The following is a 19,814-nucleotide window of genomic DNA, read 5'->3' as shown; positions in this document are numbered from 1 at the left end:
ACTTTCTGATTTCTGTCACCATAGATTAGTTTTGCTCCTCTTAGACTAAAAATACTCTGTGTCCAGGTTCTTTCATTCCACTTCGTTGTTGTATCAGTAGTTCATTCCTTATTATTGCTGAGTATGAATATATTTTATTCACCTGTCAATGGTCATTTTGGTGGTTTCCAGTTTGTTACTATCATGCATAAAGCTGCCATATAATTTTTTGAAAGTGTGTTTTTATTTATCTTGGCTAAATACCTAGGAGTGGCATTGTTAATCATCGGGTAGATGAATGTTTTACTTTTTAAAAACCTGCCAATGGTAACACCAAAGTGATTGTACCATTGTATAATCCCTAGGTTTTTTTGTTTTTTTTTCAGAATCTGTATGTTCTAAAGTATGTGTGTTGGAAGGAGAGTATCAGAGAGAATGATATATCTTTAATTTACCAATAGAACATGATATTTATTTTTAGTAGCCTTGTTAAAAGTAAAATAACTGATGGGCATTATGGTAAATATCATTACTTCATTAAACATTCTACACTTTCAATTGTTTGACTATATAGAGCGTAAACAGTGGCTACCTTATTTTTTTAACTTTTCATTTTGAAATCATTTCAGAAAAGTTGCTAAAATGGTGTGAAAGTTTCTGCATACCCTTCACATACTAATAAACTTCTGAAATTAAGTTCAATGGGTCTTTTAGTTGTTAAATGAAGACCAGATTAATTTGAGATATAAGCAATATGTAAAACTAAAATTTGAGGTGAGTCTTCATATAACTAACCTGTTGTAAAAATCTTTTAGAATGGCTCAAATTGTGATACTTCTGAATTCACATCAACTTTATAAACTTGGCCTATGGAAGAATTTTAATAAATGTTATATTGAAGAAGTCGTTCCTATAATGTGGAAGTATGTCTTACTCTCAACATCATGGTGTCGGGCTAGACACAGTGACTCATGCCTGTAATCCCAGCAGTTTTGGAAGGCTGAGGCGGGTGGATAACTTGAGGCTAGGAGTTTGAGACCAGGTTGGGCAACATGGTGAAACCCCATCTCTACGAAAATGCAAAAATTAGCAGTGTGTGGTGGTGCATTCCTGTGATCCCAGCTACTCAGGAGGCCGAGGCATGAGAATCACTTGAACCCAGGAGGCAGAGATTGCTGTGAGCGGAGGTCATGCCACTGCACTCCAGCTTGGGCAACAGAGTGAGACTCTGTCTCAAAAAAATTTTTTTTAGTTTATCTAAAAAAAAGTAAAGGTCATAGTGTAAAAGATCATGGTATATAAATCAACTCCTTTCATTAGAGTTCCTATAAAGCCTTCATGTTTTATATTTCATTATGTGTAACCCTTCCACTTACAAAACTATGTGATGTCCCTTAAAGATTCATTTGACTTTGTGTTGATGTCAGTTTTTAATGTGTAGTTTTAGGAGTGTATATTTTTAGGGATGGCTCTAGAATCAGATTTATGGGCAAACTAATAAGGTTTAAAAGAAAGCATAAGATATTACCTAGTAAATCAGAACTTATATTCTTCACTTAATAGCTACTGTATGGTTTTGTAAAGTTGGAGAGAATAGTAAATCTGACCATAAAATTGACCAATTTATATTTATCATAAGCTCTTTTATGTCCTACACTCTTAACTTAAATCCTTCTTATCCTACTTGTCCATACATTTGCAGCTGATATTCACCTGAAGGCCATGCAATACTCTAATACCTAAAAGTATCTGTTAAATAATAGAGGATTCAATTATTTAATGTTTGTAAAGCACTTAGAACAGTGCCTTCCTATGATAACTACTATTATCATAGAATAATTTGTCCAATTTAGTTTTGTTGTGAAACTTTATTAAATTTTGTTCTTCACAAGTTGATATCTTTCTAGTGAATTTTCCACTAAAATTTTAGATAAACTGGAAGACCTCATTTTCAAACTGCCAGATAAGAGGAAGCTTATTTATTCATAATTCTTTGAAGTCATAGTAAAGCCTTGCTTATTCAGAGCCTAATTTTCAGCCAACCTTAAATATTTATGATAGTTTTAAAATCAAGACAAGGAAAAAAAGTGTTTGTAGATACCACTAAAAATAACCCTTAAGCAGCAAATAGAGCTAATGCTCAGGACTGTAAAGTACTTTACAGAACCAGAGACTTACGGATAAATGAGTGAATGAATGAGAATAGTATCTGGGAATGTAAAACTCAAAATAAGCTTAGGCTTTAACAAAATGCTTAAAATAGCTAAAGTTACTTAACTGTTTTTTAAGATATAATATCAATAAATGAAGGGAAAAGTATCCCTGCTTAAGATCATAATGTTGATAAATGACATTTTTAAAAGTAGAATTCTAGATGTATCATCAATTTAATTCTTTCTTAATATATAAATTAAGTGCAATTCATGCCAAAATTTTCAAATGACTTTGTGAAACTTGACAGAGCAACACTAAAAATTCTTTTTCACAATTATCATGGCTATTCTTGTACATGTATTCTTCCACATAAATATTTATAACTATATTTTTTACATTATGCCTTTTCTTCATCTGAAGTTAAATTTTGGGGTAGTGTACATAGAGAACTAATTTTATTTTTCATGAAAATGTCAGTTTCCTTAAGTTAAACTATGCATTTAATGTAAGCCAAATAGAACCCAAAAATATTTTTTTAAAAACCAGACACATAAGTTTTATGGCTTATATGGAAAAATTAAGTAAATGCATTTCTAGATAAGAACAATGAATTGTGACAGGTCTCTAGGGTAGCCAACTAGAGGAAAAAGAAAATTGAGATCCATACCTCATAACTTACACCGAGATAAATTTCATATGGATCAGAGATTTAAATGTAAAACCATTAAAAACCTAAGACGCCATAGGGGAATATTTTTATAATCTTTAATTACAAAAGGCCTTTGCAACTTAGGAGTTATAGAAGTAATAAATTGATAAACTTGATTTCCTACAAATGGAAAATATTGGTATGGCGTTACTGCCGTAAGGAAAGTCAAAAAACAAATGCAAATGCAATCTTGGAAAAAATATTTGTAATATCTGTCACAGTCATGTCATTAAATTCATATTAAAACTATCCCTATTTTCAGCTGGGCATGGTCCTCATGCCTGTAATCCCAGAACTTTGGGAGGCCGAGGCAGTTGAATCACCTGAGGTCAGGAGTTCAAAACCAGCCTGGCCAATATGGCAAAACCCTGTCTGTACTAAAAATGCAACATATTAGCCGGGCATGGTGGCACATGCCTGCAATCCCAGCTACTTGGGAGGTTGAGGCAGGAGAATTGCTTGAACATGGGAGGCGGAGGTTGCAGTGAGCTGAGATTGCACCATTGCACTCCAGCCTGAGCAACAAGAGTGAAACTCTGTCTCAGAAAAAAAAAAAAAAGCCTGTTTTCCACTAAAAAACAAAAGGTTGATAATACATTGTATTTGCGTGGATATGGAAAAACAGGCAATCTTAACATTGCTAGTGGGATTTTAAATTGGTACAACTAATATGGAGAGTAATTCAATAATACCTATCAAAAGTACAAATGCACATAGCTGTGTGTGTGTGTGTGTGTGTGTGTGTAATGTATGTATGTGAGACGGAGTCTCACTCTGTTGCCCAGTCTGGAGTGCAGTGGCACAGTCTCCGCTCACTGCAGCCTCTGCCTCCCTGTTTCAAGCCATTCTCGTGCTTCAGCCCCGAGTAGCTGGGATTACAGGCACGTGCCACCACACCCGGCTAATTTATGTATTTTTAGTAAAGACGGAGTTTTGCCATGTTGCCCAGTCTGGTCTCAAATTCATGACCTCAAGTGATCTGCCTGCCTCAGCCTCCCAAAATGCTGGGATTACAGGCTTCAGCCACTACACCCGGCCACACATTGCTCTTGATCAAGAAATTTTATTTCTAGTACATTATCCTGCAGGTATACTTGCTAGGTTCAAAATGCTATATATACCACCTTATTTACTGTAGCATAGTTGACATTTAGGCAGTAGTTAAAAGAATTGTAATTCATGAAAACACTTACAGAATACAACAATGTAGTTGCACAAAAGGAAGTAAGTGGCTATATCAGGACCAGGAAAAATCTATTAATATTTATTGCTTCTGGAGAAGGAAATTGGGTGTTGGGTGGTTGCTGGACAGATAAAGATTTTGTACCTCATAAATATGTATCCTCTTTTGTACCTCATACATATTGAAACTTACAATGTGTTTTTTTCTTTTTTGTCTGTTTTTAATTAAATTTAAACAAATAGTGATTATTAAGAATTCTTAACAAGTTTCAAATCATAGTTACTGAGAAACTAAAGAAATTATGTTTTTAATACTCCTGGTGAACAATGGGAATGAATAAAGGGAGTCAACAAATGCCATCTTGTTTTCATAAAAGGGAAGAAGATAGTAGATTCTTGCAACTATTAAGGAACATATTGGTAGATTACATTACATGTCATATTTTGATAAATTATACTCTGATATAATAATTTGATGCAATCTTATATAAACTTTAAGCAAATCACTTGACTTTTTTTTAACTATAATGGATGTAAATACTTTGATGAACCTTTGTTTTTCCCATCTTCAGATAGGTGTGATAATTCTAACCATTTAGGATTGCTTTGAGCCTTAGATACAATATATTTTAAGTGTACGGCATAGATTATGCTCAGTAAGCAGCCATGCTTGCAGTGGTTTTTAAGATTGCTATTGAAAGAAGCAAGTATCACCAAAAGTTGGGATGGGTTCTCTAAGAATAAATCAAAGAAGACTACATATCAATTTTTAAGAGATATATTGCAGCAGTAAAGCATGGAAATGAGTTAGATAGGAAACAAGGGATTTGATAAGACTTTCCATGACATCCTTTTAAACAATATGGGGAAAATACGGGGACAGTTCAAGGCCAGGTAAATGGATTAGTAACTGTTGAAGGGCTTTATCCAAATGTTGTTAGAGAATCATTAATTAAGAAGTGGATATATGATGCTCATCTGTAATATCCTGCAGTACTATATTTCTGCATTTTTGTCAGTGATTTCAGGAAAAATTAAAACTACGTTTAACAAAGTTGATATAAAACAGAGAAGAATAACAAATTAATTGAATAATGAAGTAAGGATCTAATCTTTTCAGGGAGAATTAATGAACTGAATGAATTTTAATAGGAATAAATGTAAGATCATGCAGTTGGGTCCAGAAAACCTATGGTTTATAGGTTTTATAGGCTTAGACGTGAAATGTGAAAATGACCTGGAAGGTTTCAATATGGAGATACTATCCTACAGTAATAGAAGTTATATGTAGAATGTGATCTGTAATTACCTTACCTATAGAATTATGCTGATACCTGAGTACCCAAGCTTTAAACTAAAAGGTTTTCAGAGGAATATGGCCATAACTGCAAAAAGATTCAAAAGTGCCCTATTAGTGATAGGCTATAACTACCTACAAATATTTTAAGCGTTCACATATGAAAGAGCTAGATTTCTTACTTGGCAAGACCTAAAGTAGTAGAACAGGGATCACTGGATGATCACTGCAAGAAAGTGTAAAGATAGTAGGACTTTTCAGAATGCCTTAGCATCTAACACAATCTCTATTAGTAGTATTCAGGCATAAGCCGAATTCAGTAGAAATGTGCTTGTAAAGATGGAAGCATCAAGTGGGCAGCTTGATGAGTTTAAAGCCCCCTTTCATCCTGATGTGACAACCATATAAAAGAGTTGATACACTCATTAAGTTACCATGCAAAAGAAATGGTGAACCCAAGCTCATTATGAGAATATTATTTAAAAGATTTCTGTAGTTCACTTTCCTCGTGTTTTTTTAGGGTGTGTGTGTGTGTGTGTGTGTGTGTGTGTGTCAGCAGAGAGAGAATCTACTGAAGTTATTTTGAGTATAGAGTGCCTATGTGTTTAAACTCATATATTTTGGGAGTATCGTATATATTTTGTATATAGTGAAACTTAAGGAAAAATATTGTTTTATTTTTCAGAGGTTAAATTTTTAATATTCAAATATGTGATGCTGGCTTCCTTTGTCACTTCCTATGTTTTAATCTTTATGTGGAATGTGATTACCCTGAATCATGCTTAAGTAAAGCCTCTGGCATGCCTATACATAATGTTCTAGTCAGGTATAATTAGCCTCATCTTTTTCATTTATGTTAGAAGTTTTTGTTATCAAATGCCACATTTTTATGGTTAAACAATCTGTGTTATTATAAAGAGAAATATATGGAAATGGCGTGCCATTTTTCACATGAATTGAAAATGGCTTTTTACTCAAAGACTTTACTTTTTCTGCAAAGGAAAGTACTTTTCTCAGGCAAATAAAAGATCCATGTATGTCCCAATTCAGGCTGAACAATTTGATAAGTAATAAATACCCAGTTTTCATGAACATGAACAGTTATTACGTCATGTTCTGTTGCTTTGAATCCCTGCATGCACTCCTAAGATTGTTTCTGCCAAAAAGTGGAAATTTTAAAATTCAGTGTTTGTAGTAGAATAAATTGAATACACTGTTACATTTGTGGGCTACTACATAGAATCCTATGTTTGGATCTAAAATGTAAGGTTGCAATTCAAAATTAATTTTAATAGTAAACTTTTTTCAGTTATGGTTTGTTTTATATAAAAAAATATGTTCTATGCAAGTTACAGTGGCTCACACCTGTAATCCAGGCACTTTGGGAGGCCAAGGTGAGAGGATCACTTGAGCCCAGGAGTTTCAGACCAGCCTGGGCAACATAGTGAAACCTCATCTCTACAAAAAATGTAATAATTATTATATATAAGATATATATTATGTATTTTAAAGTAATTTTCATTGTAAGTATTTTTAAATGAATATTGTTTGAAATTATGTTTTCAATCCCAATTCTCTGGTAATGGTAGGAGTTTTGTCCTCGTTTTATACTGGTACAAGGCCAAAGCAAGAAGGCATGCAAAATGAGATGAGCAGAGTAAGTGATTTTTATGTCATATTGGTCTAGTTTAAAGTTTGATAAAGAAACCAGCTGTCCTAAATTTCCATTCAGTGTTTTTTTTTTTTTTTCATATTTCTATATACTTTGATCTTTACATTTTAATCTGCTACCAGGCTAGAGTGCAGTGGCATGATCTCGGCTCACTGCAGCCTCCACCTCCTAGGGTTCAAGCAGTTCTCATGCTTCAGCCTAATGAGTAGCTGGGACTACAGGTGTGTGCCACCACACCCGGCTAATTTTTGTATTTTTGGTAGGTATGGGTGTTTCGCCATGTTGGTCAGGCTGGTCTCAAACTCCTGTCTTCAAGTGATCAGAAAAAATGCAGCAATCGTTGAAGCCAAAAATATGGCAATAGAATACGATGGCAAAAACTGATGAGAGAAACTATATATGAAAATTATAGTACAGAAATAAAAAGGAATGAAAGAGAAATAGTATTTAGGGTCAGGGAAGTTCTGGAAAACCATGTTGGTAATTTGGGGCTGGATGTTTATAAAACAGTAAAAAGAATAAAGTGATGAAAAGAGAGAAAAAGTAATTGACATGGAGGACAGACAGTTATATATTCACCTTCAGTGTGCCAAGGGAAGAAAACAACAAAATGGAACAGGAAAAGAAAACATTTAGAGATACAATAGAAGAAAACATTTTCTGAAATAAGGAATCTGCAATTTAGAAGAATTCATCACATTCTGGGTAGTGGGAAGAGGATGGGAAACAGCAATGTCGTAAATCTAAGTGAAGTTACAGAACATGAATGTTAAAGGAATAGAATTAGAAGTATCTGGACAGAATAAGTAAGTCATTTACTAAGGAAAAAATAAGTCTAAGCTGCATGCAGTGGCGTACCTATAGACCCAGGTACTCAGGAGGCTGAGGCGAGAGAATCGCTAAAGTCCAGGAGTTGAGGACCAGCCTAGGCAACATAGTGGGATGCCTATCTCAAATAAACAAATAAATTTATTTATTTGAGCTCAACGTTTTCTTCCATAATAATGCTTTATTCATTTAGCAATATTTATTAACCACCAAGCACCATTTTCAGGCACTGTGATTAAGGGTTTAACAAGATGAAAGGCTCTCTGTCTTAATGGAACTTGTATTTCTGTGATGTAAATCAGAAAATATACAAATAACAAAATAAATAATTTTTAGAGAGTAGCAATTATTTGAAATATATGAAATAGGGTATGATTCAGGGAGGTGTGCAGTCTGAAAGATGAGAAGGAACCAGTCATGTGAGGTCCCATGAAACATATTACATATGGCCTTCCTGAAAAACCTATTGGAAATTGTAACTTCACTGAAGAAAGAAAGAGTCAAAGAACTCATGGACTGAGATGTCAAGGTAAAGAAGAACTGGCAGTGAACATTTAGTGTAAAATATAACTTTAATAACCTTTATCATTTTGGTTACAAAACATTGTAATCATAATTGTTAACAAGAAATTATAACATTAAAATAATAGTAGAGGCAAAATAGCAGAAACTTGCAACTAAAATTAGGGAATTGATGGTAAGAGAAATAGTGTCTGTACATATTACATATATAATGTTCTCAAATTTCATGAAATAATAGTTTTATGAAGAAATATATGTTTTAACATATCACTTAAAACTATAAATAGAACAGACTGTATATTTTGCATACTACCGGAGGAGGGGGAAAACAAATCAATCACAGGCTATGTAACAAACGACAGATAGCAAAGCAAACACCAAAGAAGTAAAAAAACAGAGACCATAAATTAAGATGGAAGAAGGCTAAACACATCTTTTCTAATAGCAATTGTAAATGTGACAAAACACACCGTGTATATAGGAAAAGAAATACAGTTGGGGTCAAAAATAAAACTTCTTCCACATTAGTAAGTGACTCAGGGCCGGGCACGGTGGCTCGTACCTGTAATCCCAGCACGTTGGGAGGCCGAGGCGGGCGGATCACAAGGTCAGGAGATGGAGACCATCCTGGCTAACACGGTGAAACCCCGTCTCTACTAAAAATGAAAAAAGAAATTATCTGGGCGTGGTGGCGGGTGCCTATAGTCCCAGCTCCTCAGGAGGCTGAGGCAGGAGAATGGCATGAACCCGGGAAGCACAGCTTGCAATGAGCGGAGAGCTCGCCAGTTCACTCCAGCCTGGGCGACAGAGCAAGACTCCGTCTCAAAAAAAAAAAGTGACTCAGGATTTTTAAAGATGGAAAAAAGGCAAAGTAATACAGAATTAAACTATTCTAAAATAATTTATTACAGATTGTCTTAAAATAATAATTCAGAACCTTGAGAATCCCTCTGTAATGACATTATGTACACGATAAAGATATGCTCAGAAATCTTTACATGTCAGATTTCCAAGAGGGAAAGTGCTTATTTTCCTATTCTGAGTTCCATGCCCAGCCCAGGCAGCTCAACTGTTGCCAGAGGCGATGATTACATTTTAAAAACATGGTTTAAGGGTATGTATACTGTCTAGATAAAGTTCTAAATAAAGAGCATGCTGAACAGATAATTTCAGTTAATTGTTTACTATGGTTTATGCTTCAAAACTATTTGATGAAGCAAAGAAACTAAACTCGGAAAATATAAACAAGTTGGAATCATGTTAATTCATAAGCACTTATTAACTAAATCCTGCTTAAGGCCACATTAAAGTTACAATTATGGATATATATTTAAGTGTGTGACTCATAAATTAGCTTAAAAATCAGGTTCATTCATCTTACAGACCTTGTTTGAGAGTGAGGAGGATGGGGTGTTCCATGATCTTTTCTAAGTCTAGCCAGCTGCCTCCCAAATGTGTAATTTGGGGTTACACGTTGAGAAAATAGACTGAATCAATACAAATATGTAAGTGTTACTAGAAAAAGAACTCAAGTACATGTTCTTCTGATTACCCATCAATAACATCAAAAGGAAATGATGTGGATGAAGGAAACATATGTGTGCACATTTCTTAAGATGTTTCTTAGAAATCTAGCATCATAGTTGGTCATTATGCTTGTGAACTGAAAACCAGAGAAAGTAAGAGCGTAAGTTGTGTGTGTGCGCATGTGTGTGCGTGTGTGTGTTCATACAGCTTTCTGTATAGGCTGCTGCTCTGTTGCTTTAGGGGGAAATTTTCATAGATTTACATTTGGTAAATATACTCACATCCAAAAAAAGATGTATGAAAAATTGGAATGCCAGCGAACTAAATCAACTCATAAAAACTAAAGTTAAGGGTAAGATTATTTTCCACGATTATTTTAAAATATGATGTTTACTGGAAGGAAAGTCCAGAGAATTACCACAGATGAAGTGTGAGTGTATTTCTCCCACTTGTAAATGAGCTCTTATTTCCTACAGTGTATATTCTGGTCCACAATGAGTCATTTTCAACATGTTTCAGTTTAACTTCTAATACATTTTTAAACTTGGCAGGCATATTTAGATGAACATTACTTCCAGTTTTAGAGACTGCTTCTAAATTATACTTCAGTGTTGTAGTCATCATGAACAGTTCTTTCAGTAAAAGGAAACAGGATTGATTGGAAATGTATGTTTTGGAGGAGCAAAAAAAATGGTTACCATTTTTAAACTTTGTTACTACATAAACCCTCTTAACATTATCTTAAAAAGTTGTAGTTGTGAGGCCCTTTTATGGATAGAAGATAGTAATTTAGAGAAGAGAATATATGATGTGTCCTAGATAATAGTAAAGTTAATATTTATTAAACTTTTAGTATGCCTAGCACTGTTTAACTGTTCTATACATATTAACTATTTTAATACCTGCGTAATAGGCAGTAGTGTGTTTTCTGTAAGCCATTCAGGCCATGTTTCTATTAGAAAATGTGAAGCCCAGCACACATCTGGATGTGTAACAAAAACTTCATGAGTGTTTGTAAAAACTACAATTTATATAGAGAATTTTACGTATTTCCAGCTCTGAATAAGTATTTAATAATTACCTTGTATAAATTTATGCAATCCTGTGAATCTTCTGGCAGATTTCATTGGCCAACCTGTCTACTGTTATCTTTTAAATATTCTTGGTTTTTGTTACTATAATTTTTACACTGTGCCTTATTATTTTTAACACTTTAAAAGTTCATAAAAATTTAGTTTGAAAAATGCTTCAAGATCATTGCAAACCTTGCATTCATTTTGCAAATGAGGAGACAAGTCTAAAGAGGTAATACAGCTTGTCCTCAGTTACACTGTTACTAGAAATGGAGCCATAATTACACATCTGTTCTCTTTGTTCCCATCCCAGTTGTTCTTTCTGCCACACCATTATGTTATACTTAGTAAATAGTATACGAAGCATAGTATATGTGAAGTTGAACGTCAGTAGGTATATTTTTGTTCTCAAATATAAACATCAAAAACAACAAAATTTATACTGTATTTCATAGGGTTGCAATGATAAATTGCCAAAATTTGTTGGCAAAACGACAGAAAGTTATTCTCCATTTTAGAGACCAGACCTCTGAAACTAAGATGTTGACATGGCTTTACTCTCTCCTAAGACTCTAGGGGTAATCCTTTGATTGCTTCTTCCAGCTTCTGGGGGGCTCCCAGGCATTCCTTGGCTTCCTTGGCTTGTAACCACATCACTCTAGTCTCTGCCTCTGTCTTCATGTGGCTTTCTCCTCTGTGTGCCTCGTATATGGATACATCTGATTGCATGTATGGCCCACTCAGATAATTCAGGACAGGTCTCTCATCTCAAGATGTTTAACTTAATCAGATCTGCAAAGACCCTTTTTCCAAATAAGGTAATAGTCACAGCTTTCGGGAGTTAGGACATGGATTTCTCTTTTTTGGCGGGGTTGGGGGCACCATTCAACCTACCACATACACCTTTTAATTCATGTGAGTTATATTTGCTTGAATTCTTCAATAAGGGTAACATTTTATTTTGAAATTATTCAACTAGAATTTTCTAATTTTAGGAGTTACTGAAATTCTATGATATTTCTTTGGACTGTCTTTTCAACCTACTAATGTGTCATTTGCCAAACTGTTAGCTGTTGAACAAAATCATACCTTAGAGATTCTAGACTCTGCCATATAATCTATGACGTGTATTTATTATGACTTTAAAATCTTCCTGTGTGACTTTTAATAACATTCTTTAAGAACATCATGACAGTGACATTAGGATTAAAGAAACAGAGTAGTTATACATTTTTAACAGATGCAGTGTAAATACCTAGCATTTTGACAGGCTATGTTAGCTTCATTTAGGCCATTTAATTGTTAGCAATTAAATTTTGCTCTACTGTATTTGAGATCCTTTAGATTTGGGATGCTCTCATGATGACTGTTTCATGTTTTATTTTCATTCCTTACTTTTTTCATTCAAGTCATTCCTGATTTTAATAAATGTTGATGCATAATATGTATCTTTGTATTATATATCCCAGTTGTATGATCATTTAGTTTCTGCTTCTGTAGAAATCGTCATTACTAGATGTGAAGATATGCTGAATTCATTTTAGCCATTGAAAGTATATTACTGTAAATGAAAGGAAAAACAACCAATATATTATATAAGTCTGTGCTTCATACAGTTATTGATATGGTTTGGGTCTGTGTCCCCACCCAAATCTCACCTTGTAGCTCCCATTATTCTTATGTGTTGTGGGAGGGACTGGGTGGGAGATAATTGAATCATGGGGGGGTTGGGTCTTTCCCATGCTGTTCTTGTAATAGTAAATAAGTCTAATGAGATCTGGTGGTTTTAAAAATGGGAGCTTCCCTGCACAAGCTCTCTCTCTTTGCCTGCCACCATCCACAAAAGATGTGACTTGCTCCTCCTTGCCTTCACAAGGAGGCCTTTTCAGCCATGTGGAACTGTTAAGTCCATTAAACCTCTTTTTTTGTAAATTATCCAGTCTCAGGTATGTCTTTATCAGCAACATGAGGATGGACTAATACAGTTATTAATAGAATTAAATGAAAGTCATTATTTAATTTTAAGTACTCAACAAATATTAGCTATTATTATTACCATCATCTAGTTAGTTGATTTTTAAAGTAAGATGTGTCTATGTTCTCTTTTCAGCATCATAAAGGTAGAGCAGTCTCTGACTAGATCTGGTAAAAAATATTTCATGCAGATGAGTAAACTTCGCTATTACAATGAGCTCTCTAAAGAAAAAGTCCCCTTTCCTTACTTACTGTATATTCTAATTGTTAGCAACTTATACAATTGGGATTTTTCTTGCATCTTTTTGTAAATTATAAAAAAAACCGTGTGTTTTAAAATTGATGTGTTTTTTAAAACTTCAAGGTAGTGTGTTTTCATTTTATAAATGAGAAGGGTCTATATTATTTGTAAAAAGTAGAAAATTAGTTTATGCATCTTCAAATAGCAAAGCTTAAGTGACCGTCACATATCTATTGTTAAAATTCAAATGTTTTAATTCACTTGGACCCCAAATGTGAATTTCTCTTGGCTAGATTATTCATAGATTCTCTGCATGTAATGATGCCTATGATTTCTAAAATTCTTTTTGTCTAAAATCATGAAGATGGCAGATGCACAAAATAATACATCTCCGGGCTGTGCGTGGTGGTTCACGCCTGTAATCCCAACACGTTAGGAGGCTGAGGCAAGAGGATTACTGGAGGCCAGGGTTTCAGGAACAGCCTGGGCAACAAAGTGAGACCCCATCTCTACACACACACAAAAATATTAACCACGCACAGTGGCTTGTGCCTATAATCTCAGCTACTCAGGAGGCTGAGGTTGAAGGATCCCTTGAGCCTTGGTGTTTGAGGCTGCACTGAGCTAAGATGGTGCCACTATGCTCCTGCCTGAGCAACAGAGCAAAACTCTGTCTCTTTATTAAAAAAATGAGAAAGAAAGAATATTTCTCCTTTCCTGCAGGCGAGAATGCACCCAGATCATTCTAGTCTGATAGGCTATCCATATGCAAACCTGTAAAGGAACTCACATACCTGTAAAGGTACTCACGTACCTGTAAATGACAATGAAATGTTAGCTTTGAAATAGTTTATGGAAGTAGTTTACAGGAAAGTCAAGGTATAGTAATTAACCTATCATTTATAAGAATGGAATGTTCTGTATGTTGGTGTAACAAAACATGTCTATTCTTTTGTGTCATGTTTTGCTGTTGGTTAAACCATACATTTGATCAAGTAGTAAGTCAGCAGATACTTCAACTTGGTATCCAGTATAACCAATATCACCTCTTCGTTATAGAAACAACCTCTTCCATGGCTGGGTGCAGTGACTCATTCCTGTAATCCCAACACTTTAGGAGGCCATGGTGGGAGGATCACTAGAGGCTAGGAGTTTGAAACCAGACTGGGCAACATAGTGAGACCCCAGCTCTACCAAAAAATTTTAAAAAAATTTTTTTAAAGACAAAACTACTTCTTCCCATTATTGTCTGTACCCTAACTAAATATTAAGCATTCCACTTGTAAAAAAGTTATTAGCTCTGATCGCCTCTCTTTATTCTTATGTATGAGTTTTCATTCCACAAGTTTTAGACAGTGTTTACAAAGTATAAGTTATAGCTAAAGGTTGTGGCTACTTAACCATATATATATATATATATCTGTCTTTAATGATAGAGACCACTAGAGCAGTATTGACTTAAATGGCTCAAATATTTCATGAGCTTTCAATAAAAAAGACTAGCAATAGTAATTCTGAGTTTATTTAGGTAGGATTATGAAAAAAGTTATCTTTTTTTATGAATTTTGTTTGTAAAAATTATAATTTAATTGTATAAGCACTTTTATGAATTTTTAATTGCAGATAACATCTGATAAATGTTATAAATTTGTTCCCACATAATTGTACATGATATACAATTCCGTATAGCTGGGAGGCTGAGGCAGGAGAATGGCGGGAACCCGGGAGGCGGAGCTTGCAGTGAGCTGAGATCCGGCCACTGCACTCCAGCCTGGGCGACAGAGCAAGACTCCGTCTCAAAAAAAAAAAAAAAAAAAATTCCGTATAGCTAAACTCATTTTCCATTACCATTTTATAATAGAACCTAATGGAAATTAATTAACATGACTGCCTTTTTCCTGTGAGAATGGAGTCTCCATAGCCCATTCTATGAACTGTTCTCTGCTTTCCTTAATTCTTTAATGTATAGATGAACCTAACATTCCCTTCCTGTCAGTTTCAGATGTTTAATGTTGCTTGCCTTGTTTCCTTTTATTTTAAGTGAGAGCTGACATTATGAGCTCAGCACTTAACTGAGTACATCAAAAGGCAAAAGAGAAACATATCTCTCCCCATGGTTTCAGATGAGAATCTGGAGAAAAATATGTACGTGTGCTCAGATTTCTCTTTGTTGGAGTATGGACTATGGAGAGAGAAATAAAATGCCAAAGTATCTCTCTAAACTTTTCGTATGGTTGGCTAGAAATTGTTCAAGTCAATATTTATTGAACCTTTGTACATGACACACTGTAGAGAATTTTAAAAATTAAAACAATTTCTGTTTTGAAAGAACTGAAATACATATATACATATTTATATTTTAAAGCAAAATTTTATATATGTTAAGAAGTCTGTTGTAGGCTGTGAATGTCCCTATCTGTTTTGGGAATGGCCTTTTAGAAGAGGTGGTACATGAAACAAGCATTTGAAGTGTGAAATTTGACATGCGGATATGAAAGAAGACTATTCCAAAAATGTTATAAACCTAAATATAGAAGAAACAAAGTAAAAGAATTGTCAAAAAACAACAGATAATTCATTCACCTGATTCAGAGTGTACACATAGAAAAGAGATAAGTATAGACAGTTTCATTTTTTGGTAGAATATCAGAATAAAGAGCTTTTATTTACTTCAGTGGGCAGTGAGGGCTGACATGATGAGATTTACATTTTAGAGAATTAGCTTGGCAATAATATATGTATATATATTTATGATAATTCAAGATGCCCTGAATAGGAGTGCCTGAAGTCCAGATGATTGGTAACTATGGCCTGAATTGGATGGTGGCATAGAGAATAAAGATGGGAAAATTGGTTTTAGAAATACAACTTGGAGGTGATAGGGGATAGAGATTTTTCCACCTGTTCTCTACTACCATCCTCCATCCCTCACAAAGAAAAGAAATTTTTAGTGCGTTTAGATCATATTCCAAAATATAGTTTGGGCCATGCTTCTAGTCAAGTGGTGTCTGTCTGTCTGTCTCTCTCTCTCTCTCTTTTGAGACAGAGTCTTGCTCTGTCACCCAGGCTGGAGTGCAATGGCGTGATCTCAGCTCACTGCAACCTCTGCCTCCTGGGTTCAAGTGATTCTCCTGCCTCAGTCTCCCGAGTAGCTGGGATTACAGGTGCCCACCACCTTACCTGGCTAATTTTTGTATTTTTAGTAGTGACAGGGTTTCACCATATTGGTCAGGCCGGTCTCGAACTCCTGACCTTGTGATCCACCCGCCTCGGCCTCCTAAAGTGCTGGGATTACAGGCGTGAGCATCCACGCCCGGCCTCCTAAAGTGCTGGGATTACAGGCGTGAGCCTCCGCGCCCGGCCTCAAGTAGTCTTTCTCTAAAAGATTACAGTCATGATTAGAGCTTCCCCTTCCATGTCATCTTTTCCTAGCTCTGGAAAAACGGGATGGAGCTCACTTGTACCACTTCTCAGTCTTCTGCATTATATACGTGCTAATGTATGTAGACTCCAGAAGCCAACCAGTGTTAAGATGGTGTTGGGGCTTAATGTCCTCTCTTAAATCTTCTACTCTTAGTTGGAGTTTTTACTACAAGCGCAGCTAATAACGTAGTCACAATTTTATTTCCAATTTGCTACTGTCCCCTTTTTCAAAAGCCTCATGGTAAGGGGATGCTTATTTTAATAAAGCATTTAGACATTTTTTTAACTCACCCTAATATCATTTAATAGCACCCAGTCCCTGTATCACCACTAACAGATGGATCCTGTTACAATAGAGGCAATATAATTTTACATTTAAGAGTACAGTTTCTGGAGGGTAAATAGCCTATGAGGTTACGATTCCAGCTCTATTGGTCCTGGGTGCATGACTTTAGGGAAGTTACTTAACCTCTATGTCTCAATTTCCACATGTATAAAATATAATAATAGTAACTTATAGAATTGTGAGGAATAAATGAGTGTTAGATATAGTGTTTGTTACATAATGTGTTAAATCTTAGCTATTGTGATTATTACAGGATACAGTAACTGACAATAATTGAAAGCATCTTGGAGATTTATCAATGATTCCTACAGAATTTTCTGGGTTGTTTGAGATTATAGTGATTTCATTATCAGAAATAGGACTTTCAGAAAGCAGAAGTGATTCTGTGTTAATGAAGGCTATAATTTTGATTTAGGAATTGTACTTGAAGTGCTAAAGCACCATTTAGGTATAGAAATAGAGTTGACAAATAACAATAAGGATCTCGAACCTGGGAGAAAGAACAAGCCTATAAATAAAGATTTGGGATATATCAGCAATGCTGAACCCTGTAGTAAGTGCCCTGAAATTGGGGAAGAGATTTAATAATTGCTGTGGAGCAATATTGTGCTAAATGTTTTAGGAGTTTTGTTTGTTTAATTAATTTTATTCCTCATAATTGCTTTGTGTGAGGAAATTAAGGCTCAAGGAGGTTTTCTGAAAATGCCATGGCTGGAGTTTACAAATAAATTACAAAAACTTTAAGTAACTTTAGCAAGATTACAGGATACAAGTTACTATGAAAAAAATTTAATTGTATTTCTGTATGTTAGCACTATGCATTTAAGAATTGGAAATTTTCTAAAAATAAACCTTTACAATAGCAGAAAAATATCAAATACTTAGGGATAAAATTAACAAAATATGAAGCAAGTACAGGACCTGTACACTGAAAACTAGCAAATATTGCTGAGGAAAAAAACAAGGAAAACCTAAATAAGTGGAGCAAGATATCGTGTTCATAGATTTGTACACTTAATTTTGCTGTAATGTCAAATTTTCCCAAACCAACGTAAAGATTCAGTGCAATTCTGATCAAAAACTCAACAGACTTTTTTTGTAGTCTAATCAGCTAACCTAAAATTTACATAGAAATCAAAAGGACCAGAATATCCAAAACAATTTTGAAAAAGAGAGATGAAGGTACCTAGTGAGGAAATGATAATCTTTTCAACAAATCTTGCTAAACCATTTAGATATGCATATATAAAAAAGTACACCTCCACCCCTACTTTGTACCTACAAAAATTAATTTGTAATTCATACATCTAAATGTAAGATCAAAAAATAGAAAATAAAGGGAACCCCTTAGAAACCTTGAGTTATCAAAAGTTGCATAAATAGGACATAAAGAACATGAACCATGAAGAAAAACTTGTTTCCTTTTTTTTTTTTGAGCTGGAGTTTCACTCTTGTTGCCCAGGCTGGAGTGCTGCAGTGGGCGCGATCTCTGCTCACTGCAACCTCCGACTCCCCAGTTCAAGCGATTCTCCTGCCTCAGCCTCACAAGTAGCTGGGATTTCAGGCATGCACCACCACGCCCGGCTAATTTTGTGTTTTTAGTAGAGGCGAGGTTTCACCATGTTGATCAGGCTGGTCTGACCTCAGGCCGTCCACCCGCTTTGGCCTCCCAAAGTGCTGGGATTACAGGTATGAGCCACCACACCTGGCCTAAGAAAAACTTGATATTTCAACTTGGCTATAATTAGGGGGCAAAAAGAAAAACTCGTTAAATTGTACTTATTCAAAATTTTTTTAAAAATGGCTCTTCTGTTAATAAAGGAGAAAGACAAGCCGTAGTCTTGAGGAAAATATTTGAAAACCACATATCTAATAAAGGGCTTACATCCAAAACTCTTGCAACTTAAGGAGACAAGCTACTCAATTTAAAATTTTTTAAAATGGCCAAAGGATTTGAACAGATACTTCATAAAAGTAGAAATACAGATGACCAATAAGCACAAGAAAAGATGCTAAACATTATTAATCATCAGGAAAATGGAAATTATACTGAAATTCATTACCGCTACAATCACTACAATGGCTAGATTTTAAAACACTGATATTACCAAGTGTTGGTAAGGTTGTCAATTAACTGGAATGTCCACACATTGCTTATGTGAATGCAGAATCACAGTCACTTTGGAAAACAGTTTGACAGTTTTTTAGAAGGTTAAACATAAACTTAGTGTAAGACCCAGCATTCCTACTTCTAGTTATTTACTCAAGAGAAATGAAAACCCTACATACATGTAAAGACTTCTGTGTAAATGTTTATAGCCACTATATTTCTAATGTCCCCAAACTGAAACAACTAGTGCATCAAACTAAATTTGAGTTTATACATGCCATGGAATACTACCTAGCAATAAAGAAAGAGGAAACTCTTTATACATGGAAAATATTTTTATTATAAAAGCTCTATGTTGAAAGAAGACAAACACAAAAGACTACATAGTGTTTGATTCCATTTATATGACATAATAGAAAAGGCAAAACTAATGACACAGATCCAATCAACAGTTGCCAAGAGCCAGGGGTGGAATGAGAGAACTGACTGAAAAGTAGCAGCACAGAAAGTTTTGGGGGACGATGGAAATGATATTATGATCGTACTCATGGTTGCATGACCATAAACATTTGTTGAAACTTATGAACTTGCACACTTAAAATTGGTAAATTTCGTATGTAAATTATGGTCCAGTAAAATTGGTTTTTTAAATGACTTAAGTGGCTGTTTATTTCTTAGAGCAGTTTTAGGTTCACTGCAAAATTGAAAGGAGGTACAGATTGCTCATATAAACCCTACCCCTACATATGTATAGCCTACCCCATTATGAACATCCCC

At 34.8% G+C, this 19,814-nt stretch overlaps 1 protein-coding gene across 3 annotated transcripts in view; it reads left to right on the top strand.

The window, feature by feature from the left end:
• Nucleotides 1-19,814, top strand: part of PIBF1 (progesterone immunomodulatory binding factor 1) — a 240,944-nt gene that overhangs the window by 76,219 nt on the left and 144,911 nt on the right. The window lies entirely within an intron of this gene.

Source organism: Trachypithecus francoisi, unplaced genomic scaffold, assembly GCF_009764315.1.
Source record: "Trachypithecus francoisi isolate TF-2019V2 unplaced genomic scaffold, Tfra_2.0 Lachesis_group18, whole genome shotgun sequence".
Classification (NCBI taxonomy): Eukaryota; Metazoa; Chordata; class Mammalia; order Primates; family Cercopithecidae; genus Trachypithecus; species Trachypithecus francoisi.
Note: the sequence above shows the minus strand (reverse complement) of the source record. Positions and strands in the feature narration are given on the sequence as shown.